This window comes from Rhinopithecus roxellana, chromosome 13, assembly GCF_007565055.1.
Source record: "Rhinopithecus roxellana isolate Shanxi Qingling chromosome 13, ASM756505v1, whole genome shotgun sequence".
In the NCBI taxonomy this organism is placed as follows: Eukaryota; Metazoa; Chordata; class Mammalia; order Primates; family Cercopithecidae; genus Rhinopithecus; species Rhinopithecus roxellana.
The window spans coordinates 81,600,334-81,618,992 of NC_044561.1; the positions used below are offsets into that span (position 1 = coordinate 81,600,334).

The 18,659-nt window shown below is 42.4% G+C and overlaps 2 long non-coding RNA genes across 2 annotated transcripts in view; one reads left to right on the forward strand and one right to left on the reverse strand.

The window, feature by feature from the left end:
* The window catches only part of LOC104666940, a 93,106-nt gene extending 81,100 nt beyond the window's left edge, over positions 1–12,006 (forward strand). The window contains exons 4-5 of the long non-coding RNA XR_748619.2: positions 10,547–10,884; positions 11,520–12,006. This is a non-coding gene — a long non-coding RNA (uncharacterized LOC104666940). The remainder of the gene's footprint in view (positions 1–10,546; positions 10,885–11,519) is intronic.
* LOC104666939 overlaps positions 7,461–18,659 on the reverse strand; it is a 43,200-nt gene continuing 32,001 nt past the window's right edge. Inside the window, exons 2-4 of the long non-coding RNA XR_748618.2 lie at positions 10,541–10,674; positions 7,654–7,798; positions 7,461–7,521 (exon numbers count right to left, since the gene is read on the reverse strand). This is a non-coding gene — a long non-coding RNA (uncharacterized LOC104666939). The remainder of the gene's footprint in view (positions 7,522–7,653; positions 7,799–10,540; positions 10,675–18,659) is intronic.

An 18,659-nucleotide genomic window follows, 5' to 3' on the forward strand; every position in this document is an offset into this window, starting at 1 on the left:
TCAGTGATAACCTAGGCACTGGAAGTTCTTTCCTGTAGCAGCGACTCCATCCAGTTTGCAGTTTTTACAGTATACACAACCCAGTTTCAATGTTATACACAACCCAGTTTCAATGTGGCCCCACTCAGATATCTGAGTCCCAGCTCCATGGGACCCCTCCTCTGAGCTTCTACATTTTGATAATTTTCTGTTCTTCCTTCTATTCCCTCACCCCTAGGGGAAGTAGCTATTTCCTGCAGTTGCCACCACCATGATTTCTTAGAGTTCTCTTTTTGCCTTTCTGCGAAAGAACCCAGTTTACAATTTTTATATAAAATTATGCCTGTTAAAAGGTGTGGTTTTTATCTCCTGACTGATTCAAGCACTCACTATGAACCACCACTAAAGCTCTAGATTAGGTACCAATCTGGAAGGAAAGAGTCCCCCCTACATAAATGCTGACACATTGCCAAAGGATGAGAAGGTGGCTTTCCTAGATGAATCAGGCTTTGTAGTTATGCTGCATTGACCAAATGTTTGGACCAGTGCAGTTTGTGGTTCCCATGGGCAGTGTCCCTTAACTCCAAGAAAATGACTTCAGATATCAAGTCTCCCGGGGCTGTCTCTGATGTGCCAGGAGACAGCATGAATCTTGGACAATGGTGCTATCAATTTTCTGTAAGTCAGCCGGGATGACGGCTTTGCTCAGTAAACAGATTTCTATTTGAGCACTTTCAAAAGCCAGATTCATTATTTCAGGCATGGTCAGTATATGTTTCTGTGCTAGGCAGGTTATTTTATAGCTGCAGAACGAACAGAACATTTCAGATCTCATCAGAGTTCCCTGGACAGCTGTAAAATGTCTTCCTTAAATGTCCTCAGGATCCACATGTGAGACTGAATCAGTTTTTCAGGTTGGGAAAGCCAGTGCTGGAAAGAAAGAGGCAGTTTCGGGCAGCCACAGTTACTCAGAGCTCAGTTCTGGCCTCTGAAAGCTATCTCCTTCTCTTCCTGGGTCAGACTTACAGGTCATCTTGTTAAGACATATTAATCCCCATGGCTGGTTTTGTCTGTGTCTCCTTCCCACCCTGTCTCCACCAGAATGAGCTTCTTGAAAGCAAGGCTAGGGTCTTGTTTATGTCTCGGGACTGCAGCATGGTACCTAGAGCCTAGCTGATGCTCTTGCTTTTCTTGAGCTGGAACAAGCTGAATTGACCATGATAATTCCTAGTGGAAGTTTTAAGCACTATGTAGGAACATGACTCCATGCTCTGATGACCACACTCTATAATTTTGTATAGGTACATACATAGTAGGTGTATGTATTTATGGGGAACATGAGATATTTTTATATAGGTATACAATGTGTAATAATCACATCAGGGTAAATGGGGTACCCATCACCTCAAGCATTTATCTTTTCTTCATGTTATAAACATTCCAGTTATACTCTTTTAGTTATTTTTAAATGTGTAATCAAATTATTATTGACAGGTTACCCTATTGTGCTACCAAATATGAGATCTTATTCATTCTATTAATTATCCAATTGACAGAATATCATTCATTCAATTATATTTTAGTACCCATTAACCATGCCCACTTCCCCTCCCCGCCACCCCACCCCCACCACCACTACTCTTCCCAGCCTCTGGCAACCATCCTTCTACTCTCTGTCTCCATGAGTTCAACTGATTTAATTTTCAGCACCTACAAATAAGTGAGAACATGTGAAGTTTGTCTTTCTGTGCCTGGTTTGTTTCACTTAATGTAACCACCTCCAGTTCAATCCATGATGTTGCAAATGATAGAATCTCATATTTTTACGGCTGCATAGTACTCTATTGTGTGTATGGACCACGTTTTCTTCATCCACTCGTCTGTTTATGGACACTTGGGTTGTTTCCAAATCTTGGCTATTGCGAATAGTGCTGCAATAAACATGGGAGTGCAGGTATCTCTTCAATACACTGATTTCCTTTCTTTCAGGTATATACCTAGCAGTGGGATTGCTGGATCATATGGTAGTTCTATTTTCAGTTTTTTGAGGAACCTCCAAACTGTTCTCCCTAGTGGCTGTACTAATTTACCTTCCCACCAACAGTGTACAAGAGTTCCCTTTTCTCCACATCCCTGCCAGCATTCGTTACTGCCTGTCATTTTGGCTATAAGCCATTTTAACTAGGGTGAGATGATATCTCATTGTAGTTTTGACTTGTATTTCTCTGATGATCAATGATGTTGAGCACCTTTTCATATACCTGCTTGCCATTTGTATATTTTTCTTTTAAGAAACATCTATTCAGATCTTTTGCCCATTTTTAATTGAATTACTAGATTTTTTCCTTTTGAGTTGTTTGAACTCCTTATATATTCTGGTTATTAATCCCTTGTCAGATGGATACTCTGCAAATATTTTTCCCATTCTGTGGGTTGTCTCTTCACTTTGTTGACTGTTTCCTTTGCTGTGCAGAAACTTTTTTTTTTTTTTTTTTTTTTGACAGAATCTCACTCTGTTGCCCAGGCTGGAGTGCAGTAGAGCAATCGCGGTTCACTGCAACCTCCGTCTCCCCAAGTTCAAGTGATTCTCCTGTCTCAGCCTCCTGAGTAGCTGGGATTATAGGCATGTACCACTACACCTGGCTTATTATTGTATTTTTGGTAGAGATGGTGTTTCACCATGTTGACCAGGCTGGTCTCGAACTCCTGACCTCAGACGATCCACCCGTCTTGTTCTCCCAAAGTGCTGGAATTAAAAGCGTGAGCCACCACGCTTGGCCAGAAGCTTTTTAACTTGATATAGTCCCATTTTTCCTTTTTTGCTTTAGTTGCCTGTACTTTTACAGTATTACTCAAGAAATTTTTGCCCAGACCAATATCCTGGGGAACTTCCCCAGTGTTTTTTTTTTGTTTGTCTGTTTGTTTGTTTGTTTGTTTTTGGTAGTTTCATAGTTTGAGGTCTTACATTTGTCTTTAATCCATTTTGGTTTCATTTTTGTGGGTAGAAAGTGACAAGGGTCTAGTCTCATTCTTCTGCACATGGATAGCCAGTTTTCCAAGCACCATTTATTGAAGAGACTGTTCTTTCCCCAGTGTATGTTCTTGGTACCTTTGTCGAAAATGAGTTCACTGATGATGTCTGGATTTATTTCTGGGTTCTCTATTCTGTTCCATTTGTCTATGTGTCTGTTTTTATACTGGTATGATGCTGTTTTGTTTACTATAGCCCTGTAGTATAATTTGAAGTCAGGTAATGTGATTCCTCCAGGATTGCTCTTTTGCTCAGGACAACTTTAGCTATTTTGGTCTTTTGTGGTTCCACATACATTTTAGGATTTTTTTTTCTGCTTCTCTAAAGAATGTCATAGGTATTTTGACAGAGATTTCATTGAATGTATACATTGCTTTGGATAATGTAGGCTACAACCTATAATTGGTTTTGCCCTTTCCACTTCTGTCTCCCCTCCTTTTAATCAGAAGAGGGAGAGAGAATGGGCTGGACCTTCTTTCCCATCCATGGCCTCAATGAAATGAAATGCTTCCAGGAAGAGCTGAGGATAAGAGTACAAGGGCCGCCAGTGATCCCGGAAATAGATAGAGGCAGCCCAAGATGAAAGACACCTTCAGGCGAGAACACACTTCTCTATCCGCTTCTCTCTCTGTTTAAAATTGAGCCCTTCTGACTTTCCTAATAATAAAAATGCAAATTTTTAAAGATCATAAATCATCTTTTTCATCTATGAGATTGATAGTTACTTATTAGTATTATTAACAGTAATAGTAATTAATAGTATTAACAGTCAATGTATATTGAGATTGACTTTTTAAATGCACCTATAACATTTACAAAGATTAAAAAAGGGAGGCACTGAACATATGTTAAAATGAGTTTTAAAAAAAGCAACCTGGCAATATCAAGCACTGGCAAGGATGCAGAGCAACTGAAACTCTCAGGAATTGCTGGTGAAACGCAGACTGGCTTGGCTGCTCTGGAAAAGGCTTGACAGCTTTTAAAAGGTGAAACATACACTTAGTGTGCGACTCAGTAATCCCACTCCTAGGCACCTACCCAAGAGAAATGAAAACTTATGCTCACACAAGAAAACTCTATACATAAATGTTTATGCAGCTCTATTCATAACCAACAAAAACTGGACACAACCCATTTGTCTTAGTGGGTAAATGCATAAACAAACTGTGGATCATCCGCACGATGGAATACCTACCACTCAGCAATAAAAAGGAACGAACTATTGATGCATGCAACAGCTGAGTCTCAAAGGCATTATGCTAAAGGAAAGTAGAAGCCAGACTCAAAAGGCTGCATATTATGCGATCTCATTTTTGTAACGTTCTAGAAGAGGTAAAACTATAAAGACAGAGATAAGATCAGCAGCTGTCAGGGATAAAGGACGTGTTTGACCACAAACAGGAAGCACAAAGTAGTTTCTGGGCACGAAACTGTATCTTTTCTCCCCAGTTTTACTGAGGTATAGCTGACAATTAAAAATTATATATATTTGAAGTATGTAACTTGATGATTTGGAGTTGTTCTGTATCTCAATTAGAGTGGTGACTTCACCAACCTATACCTATATTAAAATTCCTACAACAACACAACAAAGTCAACTTTATTTTATATAAATTTTAAAACTAATAATAATGTGATATTAAATATGAATAAATATATAAACAAAGATGGGAGGGCTTTTGGAGAAATGGCTGATGCCAGACCTGAGGCAAAGAAAGTGCAAGGTGAGCCTGGAGCATCTCGTGCCAGAGAGCAGAGAGGGGCTCAGAGGACACAGGTCCAGCTTGAAGGGGCTGCCACTTGCCAAATTTGGGATGATCTGGCTGTCAAAATGGATAGCGACAGAAATACACTGGATTGAGAAAGAAGCCATGAGTACAATCTGATACTAAAAAAGTTGAGGGGTAGAATAAGAAGCCTTTCTTTATAGAAAAGCGATAACTTTTTTTAAAAGTAGAAAGAATGGGAAATGAAAAAGCACTTTATAGTCAGGAAAGCAGCAATTGATCCAGGCAAGGATGATCAATAGATTCTAAAATCACTGGGTAAGAGATTGTTGGGAAGCAAGACATTCTGTCTCAAAGTATCACCCAGTAGGTCACTTAATAATCACAGAAGATCAGGGTACATTTCCAACGGAGAAATATAGCAGGCACTCACTTAACTGAGTGATCAAAGTTAATGTCACAAATTGTGGACAAATTGGCATCTTGTTGTTCCTCCTGATATCATGCCCTGAGAAGGAGGCAACAGCATCTGTATAATATGCCCGCCAACAATATTTATGCTAAATCTAATCCTGAGGCACAATCAGATAAATCCAGGCCTAAGTACACTCCATAAAACTCTTCAAAATGTTCTGGATTCAAGAGACGTGACAGGGAAACAGTATGTGACCCTTGATTCCATTCTGGATCAAGACAAAATCTGTTAAGTACAGACAGTCCACAACTTACAATTGTTCAACTTACAATTCTTCAATTTTACAATGGGGCAAAAGTGATAGGCATTCAGTGGAAGCCGTACTGTGAGAACCCATACCATTCTGCTTTTCACTTTCAGTATGGTATTCTATACATTACATGAGATATCTAACACTTTATTATAAAATAGGCTCTGTGTTGGATAATTTTGTCCAACCGTAGGCTAATGTAAGTGTTCTGAGCACATTTAATGTAGGCAAAGTTGTTATAATATTCAGCAGATTTAGTGTATTAAATGCATTTTTACTTACATTTTTTCAACTTATGATGGGTTTATTGGGATGTAATCTCATTTTAAGTCAAGAAGTGTCTTTATTCAATGACTTGATATGAATTTTGTATTAGAAAATCATATTTTAGCAATTCCCAAGTGTACCAATTATTTTATGCTTACGTAAGGGTGTGTTTTTGTTCTTAAGAGACACACGCCGAAGTATTTAGCCATCAAGTGTTATGATCTCTATAGATAACTCCAGTTTGATAAAAACTAACAGAGAGCAGATGTGGCAAAATGTTAACACCGGGTGGATCTACATTGGGTGAAGCACTTACAAGCGCACATTTCACTTGTTCCTACAATTTTTTCAAAGGCTATTTTTTTTTTTTCTGAAGAAAAATAAAGGAGAGAAAAAACTGATGAGGAAGCCTAGTATTGGCAAGGTCGTGGGGCACTGGAAATTCTCCTGTACAGCTGGTGGGAGTGTGAGCCAGCACATGCTGTCTGGAGGGAAGTCGGGTGCACAGTAAAGCATAAATTGAGCATACACTTTGACCCACAAACCCCACACCCCACCACTTTCAAGTTAACTTAGAGAGAACTCACTAAGGTACAAAGATATATATGCCCTAAAATTTCACAGCAATCTTATTTTTTATACCAGAAAAGTAGGAAATAGCTTAATGTCCATCAACGGAAAACTGGTAAGTAAATTATGCTTCATTTCTAGCCTACTGGTCAAGATCCTGGGCTCTAAGGTCAGATACCCTGGCAATGCTGATCGATTTTCTTGTGCCATAGCCTCTTCATCTGCTTAATGGGCATAATACAAACTCCTGTTCGGTAGAGTTGTTATGAGATTATGCAAGACCATGCATGTGCCTGGCATGTAGCAGGTATCAAATCAATATTACATACCATTAGCTTTATGTAATTGATAAAAAAAAACTATGAGGCCAACCTTTGTTTATTGACCTGGAAAGATGCTTCTGTCATAGTGTTGAATGAAAAAGCAGGTTATGGGATAGAAGAGCACAAGGTCTGATTGCACTTATGTGAAAGTGTGTTTTTAATTTCCATTTGGATATATTTGTAGCAAGATGTCTGGAAGACTGGCCACCTAAGCGTTAATAATGGGTCCCTAAGGTGAGGACGCTTCCAATCTTTCATTTTCTTCTTTGTACATTTCTATATTGTTTGTTTTTTCTTTTTTTCTCACAACACATGTAACAGTTTTACAATCAGATTCTTTTTAATTGTGAAAATATTAATAAATCAGATCCATAGATCTTGCCTGCTCAGACCTGACTTTGCCTGAGGGGTTGACCAGATGCCCTGCTGATTGATTCCCCAGAGCCTACTTCCTTATCTTTGGTACAAGTTACTGTCTCCTTTTCTCAGCCTGAGTGTTCTCTCTGCCAGGCATGCCGGAGGCATTTACATGTTCAGCTCTTTGTTCTCTCCACGGGATTATGTTTTCCCCACATTTCTACCTCATTTTCACGCAGCCTACAGCGTGTGTGTGAAGTGTGTGTTTGGCTCAGGGGATGACAACACACCTGCAGAGGATTCACTGAAGCCTACCTTGGGTGGCACTCAGCTCTTTTCTGGGTGTTTTCTAAAGGCATCCACACTGTCCCGCAGAAATCCAGTTTGCAGCACCATTTCCTCCCCAAGCCCGGTTTTCTGCAGCCTGGACCCTCACCAAGGTGCCAATATCGAGCTGACCACGAGATGGCAGTCTTTCCTCGCATCAGGGTGGCCGAAGCCAGCATCCCCAGACCCGTGTGCTTCTGAATCCAGCTTCTGTGCTGCCCGAAGCAATTTCAGCAGAGATTATTTACTAAAGAGACCTTCACTAAAGAAGAGAACAGTAGGATTAAATATTCGGAAACAGAAGAACTCGAAGAAGAAAATACAATTTCCCAACGTCACATGCTCACCCATCCTTCTCCTCTTCAACAAAAGTCGCAACAGTTTTGTGTCCATTTGCAGTCTGGGGTAGAATTAGAATTGCCAAGCACCCCAGTGAGGTCTGAATCCACATTCCTTTATTTCTTTGTGCCACTCAAAGCCAGATATTGATGTCTGAAAACAAGATACATAAGCTTCATTATTTAAGTGTCTCTTCCTTAAACAAGACCGCTTTAATACTTAACAAGGTAGGGAAGCTACATAATTTAAAATCTATGCGACAAGAAATAAGAAATTATTTGTAGCGGGCTCCACTTTTACACCCACCAACAAAGAAAGACATTCACAATTTTTTGCCTTCCCAGGGCCCCAAAATACAACACAGGCCTGTTCTCCTGCTCCGGGCAGAAGCCGCAGCTGAAACTGTTCTTTATCAGCTTTTCTTTCTCAATATTTACCAACCAATAAATCTTTTTTCCCCGAAGACAACTGACATTCGAATCCTGTTCATGTGGACGCTTGTTATCCAAATAATATTAAATAAACTGCTTCATTTTCCACTGAAAAAGTATTAAGATGGATTTTTGTTTCTTTGCTGGTCAATATTGAAGAAGAGAGGGGCTGCTCTCATCCATGGCAAGGGCAGCTGCCTGCCTGCAATGAGCACATCTCAATCTCCGAGCCTCCTGCGGAGGTGCCTCCTCTCTGTCCTATCCTGGGGCCATGAAAGCTCATTGTCAGGCTCCCATAGTCCCTGCTGTGTGGCACCAGCAGGGTCGAGCCTGTCTGTACCATTGTCACGGTCATAACTGAGGACTCCATAGAATGTTGCCAGAGCTGCAGGAGTATTTTGCCCATTTTCCAAAGTGGGATAAGTCAGTCTTTTGAGAAAAATTCCAATTCTGTTTTCCACAAGCCAATTCCAGCTTCCTTTTTTATTATTATTATTTTTATTTTTAGACAAGGTCTCACTCCATCACCCAGACTGGAGTGCAGTTGCGTGATCACGTCTCACTACAGTCCCAGGTGATCTTCCCACCTCAGCCTCTCAGGTAGCTTGGGATTACAGGCACACACCTCCATGCCCAGCTAATTTTTTATATTTTTTGTAGAGACGGGCTTTCACCATGTTGCCCAGGCTGGTCTTGAACTCCTGGGCTCAAGCAATCCTCCTGCCTCAGCCTCCCGAAGTGCTGGGATTCCAAGCATGAGCCAGGGCGCCCAGCTCAACTCCTGCTCTTTCCTGTCAGAAGAGTGCGTGGTACCAATGGTCACAGAGATGGCCAGAGGGGTCAGGAGGGAGGAGGTCTGGGCTAGCTCTTCTGCTGACTTCCTAGGAGGACCAGCAATGAGACTTGCATTTCTGGGCCTCAGTTTCTCCATTCATACAAGGAAATGTTGGACCTGACTTTCTTTTAAACCTTCCCGTAATGCTACTTATCAAGGATCTGAAATAAAGGAGGAGGCTTTGGAGCTGGCTTGATCTTAGTGGAAATTAAACATCTGAGTCCCTAAAGAAACTTCTAGGGAAGAAAAAAAGAAAAGCTTTTGAAGATTAATAGTAGCAGATAATATTTACGTGGAGATGTCTCTGTCCTAGGTACCATTCTAAAGGTTTGGTCATATGATTTAATTTAACTCCGACAATACCCCCCTATTCTTATACCCACTTGACACTCAAGGGAGCTGAAGCACTGAGGGATGCATGACTTCCCCAGGGATCGCATCGCTTGGAAGGATCGGAAAAACGGGAAGCCAGGTGGCTTGGTTTCAGGGTTCATTCTCTTAACCTCCTAACCCCACAGCTGGCAGCAAGCCCAGGAAACCTCTGAGGGTTGCCACAGCCCGGTGGGTTGTGGGGTGGAGCTGTAGCTGGAGGCTCTGGCAGTTGGAGTCATGGGCCCCGGCCTTGAGCACTACTCTGTGAGCGCTCTTGTCTCTTTCTCTCATCTTTATTTGGCCTTTACTCAGATAGACATTGCCAGGGGTGATAGCCATGTTCATCAGTGTACCCGGATTTCTGACATTTTATTACTACATAAATAAGACATGAGTAATGTTTCCTCATTAAAAAAAAAAAAAAAAAAAAACTCCAAGAATTACAAGTAAGGCTAAAAATCCCCTTTGAGCACCACCGCTCTCGGTTTCCTCCTCTCCTACTACAGGAGATACTGTCATCATTTTGGATGGTGCACTACAAATTATTTTCTATGAGGTATGTACCCTTAGAAAACCTGTGGTCACGCTTGTAGTTTATGAGGTTCTGTTTCCTTCGGCAGTGCTATCGTGCTGCCTGTATTATCTGGAAATCGCTTTCCTCGGTCAACAGTGCATCTTGAGACCCTTCCATGTTCCCACTTACAGATATGTCTCGTGCTTTTTACCGCTGGAGAGTATCCCACTGTGTGACTGAATCTGAGTTTATCTGTCCATCCCCCTTTTGGTGGCTATTTAGGGCTTTTCTAAATTTGTGTTTTTCCAGAAATTGCCATAACGTATGTCCTTTCACATACTGCCTCGTGCATGTGTACAAATATTCCTTTGGTGTGAATGATGAAAGTGAAATTGCTGGGTATCATCATATTTTATTAAACTGGCATAAACGTTATATGAGATTTTTATGAATGCTCCCCCCAAAAATGTTGGGATTTGAAACTCTGTAATAACGCCAAACTGCTATAAGTGGTAACAAAACGTGAGCAAGATTTGAGGGCCATGGGATGCAATAATGGTGAGAAACGACATGGGTGAGGCCTGTGAATTGTAAGGCTATGCTTTTCCCTTCCACCCAAGAAAGCACAGCAGAATGCAAGATGGGTGAAAATGACATGAATCCTGAAAACTCTTAAATGCATTAGAATTGGACATTTTTAAGTAACATACTTGCAAACATGGCCGAGATCTGTTGTGATTTACCTGCAGGGCCCGTCCTTCTGCACAACCCATGCTGCCAACCAGGAGCTATTCTGTGCCCACCAACTCAATGAGGCAGCAACCGGTTCTATACATGAAGATTCCAAGGGATCCCAGATGACATGTTAGAACAGACACTATCCAAGAAGGAAAGGACATATCCGTCAGCCATGCTACAAGTGTCATGCCACCATGGAAGTTGATTGCTACATACTGGACTGGCATACACCACATACATATATACACACACACACACACACACACACACACACACACACACACATGCTGAAGCATCCTCAGAATTCCTGCAACTCCAAGGTTCAAACGTCCAAGAAGAATACCATGGGGTGAGGACTGTGTGCTTGGCCAGGCTCTTTGAAGCCTACTTGGTGTCTCTGAAGGACTGGAAAGAGAATCTGCTTTTAATTAAGGGAGCCCTAATACCAGTCTCTGCCAGAATGCCAGAAGTTACAAATCCGCGTGCCCTGACCACCCTCTCTCCAGTGGAGACTCTTATCTGATCTTAAGATCAACCTCAGGCTAAAAAACAAAGAGTGAACCAAGTCAGTCTGTATGGAACCCTAACATTCTCTGTCTTGGCGTTTCCCCTGCTGAAGACAGCCCACTGCTCTTACTTCTTACAGCTGGGTGCCACAGATTTACGGCTTTTTTCCTTCGCACCTTTCCCATTCCAACCCTGCCTTCCTAAAAATAGCTTCTGTTTGCTCTCTAGACCTGTGCTAGTCAGTGGGTGGTCCTGGGCATCTGAGCTGGTGCACGGAGGATTTGTGCTGATCTGCAGTGAGATCGGTGGAGATTTGGAGGGCAACCACTTGGAGACTTTGATACCTAATTAAGCAAAGTAACTTTAGGTCTGTTAAATCCAATAATAACTTTAGGCTTGAATTTTAGTGTATATTTTTATTTCATTTTCTTAGTAATTCATTGTTATTGCATTGTATTTTTATTTTTATTGTTTTAGAGACAGAGTCACTCTGTAGCCCAGGCTGAAGTGCAGGGTTGCCATCATAGCTCACTGCAGTCTCAAACTCCTGGTCTCAAGTGATCCCCCCCTCCTTGGCCACCAAAGCACTGGCATTACAGGAGTAAGCCACCACACTCAGCCTGTTATTGTATTTTATGAAAATGCTCACCTATGGTGGATTGGAAATGCTTTTAAACATGTATTTTTAAGTCAAGATGTCCTCTCTCTGTCTCTTAACTTCCTATGACTTGACTAGCAGGTACATTCAAGTAACTTCATGTATCATGAAGCAGATGGAACAGGCGACTCTCCATTCTAGAGATCCCTGGCTGTAAGGGGCTGTCCCCTTTGCTAGTGTGGGAGGTCAGTATGCCTTACAGAATGAACCATACGGATTCAAAGACTAATCCCAAATATGCCAGGATTGTCACTTTCATTTCATTAGACTTTCTAAGCCCAAGGAAATTGTTGTTTATGCTGAATGGCTGGGTTCCCTACACCTGGTAGAAAAGAAGCCAAGTTCATGAAAAGGCAGGACAGCAGGTGGTTTGTATGATCGTGTTTAGATAAAGCCACCTGCCTGTAAAGAGGCACCTCGGATCCTTTGGATTTTTCCTCTCCAGTGTTCCAAGAGGAGTGCAATTTTTAAAAGTACACATATGAAGACTGCCTTTTGAATAAGACCTCCAAGAGTAACTAAGATTTCCCAAGGTTTGTCTCAGCCCTCAAGGGCAAACATGATCAAACATTTGCTTGAACTGATGCTCCTAATTGTCTGTTGCTGGGTACCAAACCTCCACAAAACTTGGTGGCTTAAGCCAACAGCAAGTTTGTTTGGTTCCTGAAGATGCCATTTGCATAGGGCTCTGTAGGAAGAGTGCATCTCTGCTCTACCAGGCATCAGCTGGGCAGCCCAAAGGCTGGAATGGAGTCATCAGAAAGCCCCTCGCTCATGGCTGGTGCCAGCCCTGGGGAGATGCAAACAGCTGGGGCTGGACCAGCAGGGGCTTATCCCTGACCCCAGCATCTCTCTCTGTCCTTGCGTGGTCTCTCCACATGATCTCTCCAGCACAGCACCTTCAGGACAGTTGGACTTCCCACGTGTGCCAGGCTCCCAAGGCGCTTGACCCAAAGAGACAGCCATGAGGAAACACTACCACCTTCCATGGCATAGCCCCAAGGTCACACATTCTATTCACCAAGGTAGTCAACAAAGTCCTACCCTGGTGCAAGGGGAGGGAAACAGACTCCACCTCTTGGTTGAAATGAGGCAAGGTTCTGGAAGAGCATGTGGAACAAAAATACTGATGCAACTGCCTTTAAAAAATACAGTCTATCACCACAGATACACAGCTACAGAAGAAAAATGTGCAAGCAGTTCACTGAGAGTGTCTAGGTGTGAATGTGCTCGAGTGGCAGTCAGCTCTGTTTCTCCAGCTTTGATGCCTGCGGTGGCCCAGATGTAGCTGAGAATCCCCCAACCCTTGTGGTCATGGCAGGCACTTGAAGCCACCTCTTCAAAGAAGAATGAATTGATGGGACCCTTTGCTCTTTCCCACACATTCCACATGCATGTCTGGAGTCAGAGTCATTGTCTGTGGCTCTGATACCAAGCCCAGCTAAAGTGTTCCACCCTGACCTGGTGGAGTCATCCAGATCAAGAGCCTCTGCCTCCATGCAGCCCTCCTTGATCCTCCTCCTCTGGCCACATGCAACATTCCACCTTTTGTACCACAGCTGGACCGTCCCATAAGCTCCCTACCCGAGTGTGTTAGCACATCAGTGCCCTGAGTCATTGGCTTGTGTTCCCCGAAGAGCCCATAAGTCCCTCAAGGCCTGAGGCCACATCAGCTGTTTGTCATATGCCTCACTGTGCCTGGCACAGTGACTAGCACACACAGGCCATGGACTTTTGACACGTATGACAAGGAAAGAACAGACGAAATCCCAGAGATTTCAAGCTGTTTGTTTCGTTTCCATAAAGAGAAGTTGAAATTTTATTTGGCTTATATTTGTTTCATTGGGAAACCCACTCATATACACACTCTTATATGTAACCTTGATTATGGTGAACATGCATTTGTCTGTGATTGTGTATGTCTGTGTGTAAATGTGTGTATGTGTACGTGCATATTTTGTATAAGAATAAGTCTGCAATTGTGTGTGTTAAGGGTATAAAAAGTGTGTATGTCTGTATATGTGCTTGTGTGGGTGTGGGGATATTTATGTGCCTGAGTGTGCACGTTTGTGTCTGCATTGGTTGTTCATGTGTGCTTGTGTGTAAATGTATGTATATCTGTGTGCATATGTATTTATGTTTATGTCTGTGAGTACATATATGAATGCATGAATATATGTATGCTTGCATGTGTGTCTACATATGTGCATGTGTATTTGTGTGTGTGTGTTTCTGTCTGAGAGCATGCACAAAACCATTCATCCAAGAGGCTGGCAGTGGGTCTGCAGGCCTGGGCCAGGAGGCGTCCTGCCTTCATTGGGAATTCCTCCAGCATCCCAGGGAAGCCATCCTCACTTCCTCTCTGGGACCAGGAGCTAAGCAGAGGTCAAGTGACTTGCCCCAGACCCCACAGCAAGTCGGTGGCGGCTCTGCGAGGGTCTGATTGCCAGGCTCACGCCCCTCTGCAGGCCGAGCTGCCTCGCTGTGGCATGTTGGCACCAGGCCCAGGCTGCGCCGCCCGGCTCTGAGAGCTCCCATTGTGGCCGAGAAGTGGCCGAGTGCCATGGCCCGGCATCCGCAGGTGACGGCCGAGGGAGGAGTGACTCCCGAGGCAACAGGAAAAGGGCACCCCTCATTTTGTGTGGCTAAAGGGTTGGAAATAACAGACATGTAAAAGAGGGAGGGGGAGAGAGGAAACCAAAGCTAATGAGGAATAAAGAAGAAGTGGAGAGGGACACACATGGAGAACGGTGGGAGCCGTGGGCAACGCGGGAGCCCCGCACTCACACAGCAACAGGAAGCAGAGCCAGCCGGAGGCCGCCGGCTCAGGAAACGTTTTGTTTCCTCCTTTAATTGGTGACCCCGCTCAGAGTTGCTGGAAATGGGCACAGCCCGAGAGACTCGAGTGTGGCTGTGGCAAACAATGGGCTGCTGAATGGCCTGGAAAGGCAGCCAAGAGTGGGTGCAGTCCCAGCGCCAGTGGATCTTAGAGTGGCTCTGCTGGGCACAGAAAGAAGGCTCTGAAACTCTCCCGAATTGTGCTCCCAGCTGGGCTCTCCTGGAAAGCCACCTGCACAGAGGTGCCGGTGGATGAGAGAACTCTCCGTGAGAGATGCCCAAACGCCACTGGAAATAGAGTCACATGAAGAAAACTGCATTCAGCAGAGCATGTCTCACCTAGTGTGGGCAAAGGAGATATTTTAAAATAAGCTTCCAGGGGTAGGGAATCAGAGTTCCCAGGGGTCAAGCTTAGGTAACTACCGGTGGTTAATGAACTTCTACCTAGAGTGGCTGGTGCTGGCTAAGAACCGGCTTTTGTTTGATGGACTGGGGCCTGTGAGTTAGGGACTGGGCACAGTCACCTGGGACAGCCAGGGACCCACCAAGCCACCACCAGCCATTGCTGCCCAGCACCCCTCGTGGACACCTCTCCTCAAATTAACAAATATTGAAACATCAGCTGAAAGGAACACCAAATTATTTCCCATACCTGGGCTTGGTCAAAATTGCAGGACTTATTCTAATACCAGGAAAATTAACCTAAAGTAGAAATCTCAAAAAGGGGCAAATTGTAGATAGAGACAGGACATACTATTTGTCTTCCTCTTCTCCTAAGACACCTTGAACATGGAGGAATCAAAGAATAAAAATCTCTTAAGAGCAAAGGATAGCAGTAGGGAAACCAAAAAGCAAAGGATGAGAGGTTTCTAAAAAATAACGCTAGGGCCTGAGTGGCCAGAGTGTACTGATGAACAAGCCTGTGTGAGGGAAACGGTGGCTCAGAAGGCACAAGAGGGGACCGCAGGGAAAGGGCCACCCTGCCAGCAGGACACAGGCTCCGCAGCCAGCAGACCAGGACTGAGCAATTGAGGAAAAGGGACTGCAAAATAGGAGAGGAATTAAAAACCTACTCCCAACCTACTGCACCATTCATTTCTTACACCCTGCCCTACTTTTCCTCCAAGTCTGAGCACAAAGAGGGCAGGCTGCCCACCCAGCTTGTTCTTCTAGCTCCTGGGGAAGAGAAAGACAACAGTGACAACAAAGCTTTCTCTTCTAAATTGAACACGCTTTCTAGGAGTCAGGAGCCAGGACTCCTAGAGTGTGTACCAACACCCATGGCCATGCACTCCTCATTCTGGCATTCGGGGGTCCCTGGGCCCAAAACCTCCTTCCCTGCCTCTTCTCCCTAATGTGAAGCCTATCCAGTCAGTTAGCCCTGCCCTCATGCAGGTGCTTCACCCAAACCACGCAACTAATAGCAGCAAAAGTGCACACCAGCTACCTAGAAAAATGGATCCACGTCTTCCTTCTTAAAAATGAACACCGAAACAGATCACCAGGAATATGGAGAATGCTAACTACTACATGAAGCAGAAGCACCAAACAAACAGAACGAAACACCACCAAAGGAAACAAACACAATTCAGGCAACCAAAGAAGAAATTAAGAAAAAAAAAAAAACAAAAAACACTCTAATTAATGACTTCAGAAGGATTTTGAGATTATATCACATCTACAATACAAGAATGAAATGTTCTAAAACTTGAACAAAAAATAAGAAAGAGCTCTGGGAAATTAAAAATAGGTTTTCTGGTTTTGAAAATCAGATGTAAATGTTGAGAAATATTGTCAAGGTAATTTCCTAGAATCCAGAGCAAATATACAATGGTCAAAATCATAATAGAGAAGGTACAATGCACAGAGAATCAATTCAGGAAAATGATCTGAGCATTAGCAGTTTCAGATGAAATGCAGGGGCACAGGGGTAGTGGAGAGGGGATTATCAAAGACATGCAATAAGAGAAGAAAGGCTGCCAGAGAATTTAATCTGAATCTACATCTTTAAATGGCCCACAGCATGCCAGCAAAATGAGTGAAAAAGGATTCAGAACTGTGTACATAGTTATGAAATATCAGAATCCCAAGGATATAACAAAAATATAAAATGCTTAAAGACAGAAAACTTAAGGCATATACAAAGGATTGAGGCTCATACTAAGATCAACAATACTGGGTGTTATTAGCCAATGCAGAAAAGTACTCAAGTTTCTATCAGAAAATTAATTTACAATAATTTTATACTCAAATTAATGTATGCAAGAATTTTATACCCAACCAAACTATTATTAAATCTAAGATAAAATAAACACATTTTTAATAATTCAAGGACTCAGAAAATAAATCTCCTAATATCTTTTTCACAGAAATTACTTAAGGCTGTGCCACAACAAAAGAAGAATAAAAATTAATAGACTGAAAGAGTCGCATACAAAAAACAGTAGAATAAGCCCTAAAGTGCAGCTAAGAGAAACGCAAGAGTGAAAGTTGTAAAGTAGGTCTATAAAGCAAAAATCCAAATCAAAATAGAAAATACGTAGGCTCCACAAAGAATATATTCATGAAAGACTGGGATGAAACCAACTGATAGAATCAGTAAGAAGTTTAAAAATAGCTGTGGCGTGGTGACATCTCTACAAGAAAAAATATATATATAGTCGTTTTTCCTTATTCTCAGGGAATGTGTTCCAAGAACCCCAGTGGATACCTGAATCCACAGATGGTACTAAACCCAATGTATACTATTTCTTCTATACATACCTATAATAAAGCTTAATTTATAAATTAGGGACAGTAAAAGATTGACAACAAAAACTCATAATAAAATAGAAAAAATGTAACTATATATTGTAATAAAAATTAGGTAAGTGTGTAAGTGTGTTCTCTTTCTTTCTCAAAATATAAAAACAGTTGACTGTGGGTAACTGACTGCAGAAAGCAAAACCTGGGATAAGAGGAGGAGTACTAGGGAAACAAAATTGCGCAAGAGAATCAAGCTTCCACTGCGAAACAGACTACACTGTGACATGATTGTGAGAAATCAATGGTGGGTAAAAAGGGGACTCTGTTTGCCCTTGGTGCTAGAAACATCCTCCTTTGAGTGATGTAGGATTCTTGGCATGGAACTCATGAAGAAGAAAAGGCAAATCCACTTGGCCCTGCAATTCAAGGTAGATATAAAGGCATAATAATGTACACTTAGTTTATTGGTTTTCAACTTTTAGAACCAACTTACAGGGAAAAAAAAAACCAAGATTATTCAAATGTTATTACAGAATGTAAATGTTAGCAACGTAAACACTGTAAAAGTGAAGACAGAACTAGAAATACATATAGAAAAATAGAGAACTGGTGGAAGAGAAAGGGGGTGAAATATCTGATCTTAGACTGAAAAGAATCAGAAATACAAACTACCGTCAGAGAATACTATAAACACCTCTACGCAAATAAACTAGAACATCTAAAAGAAACGGATAAATTCCTGGACACATACACCCTCCCAAGACTAAACCAGGTAGAAGTCAAATCCCTGAATAGACCGATAACAAGTTCTGAATAGTTCAACCATTGTGGAAGACAGTGTGGCGATTCCTCAAGAATCTAGAGCCAGAAATACCATTTGACACAGCAATCACACTACTGGGTATATACCCAAAGAAATATAAACCATTTTACTAAAGACACATCCACACATATGTTTATTGCAGCAATATTCACAATAGCAAAGACATGGAACCAACCCAAATGTCCATCAATGATAGACCGGATAAAGAAAATGTGGCACATATACACCATGGAATACTATGCAGCCATAAAAAGAATGAGATCATGTCCTTTGCAAGGACATAGATAAAGCTGGAAACCATCATCCTCAGCAAAATAACACAAGAACAAAAAAACCAAATACCACATGTTCTTACTCATAAGTGGGAGTTGAACAATGAGAACACATGGACACAGGGAGGGGAACAACACACACTGGGGCCTGTCAGGGGATGGGGGGCAAGGGAAGGGAGAGCATTAGGACAAATATCTAATCCATGCAGGGCTTAAAACTTAGATGATGGGTTGATGGGTGCAGCAAACCACCATGCCACATGTATACCTATGTAACAAAC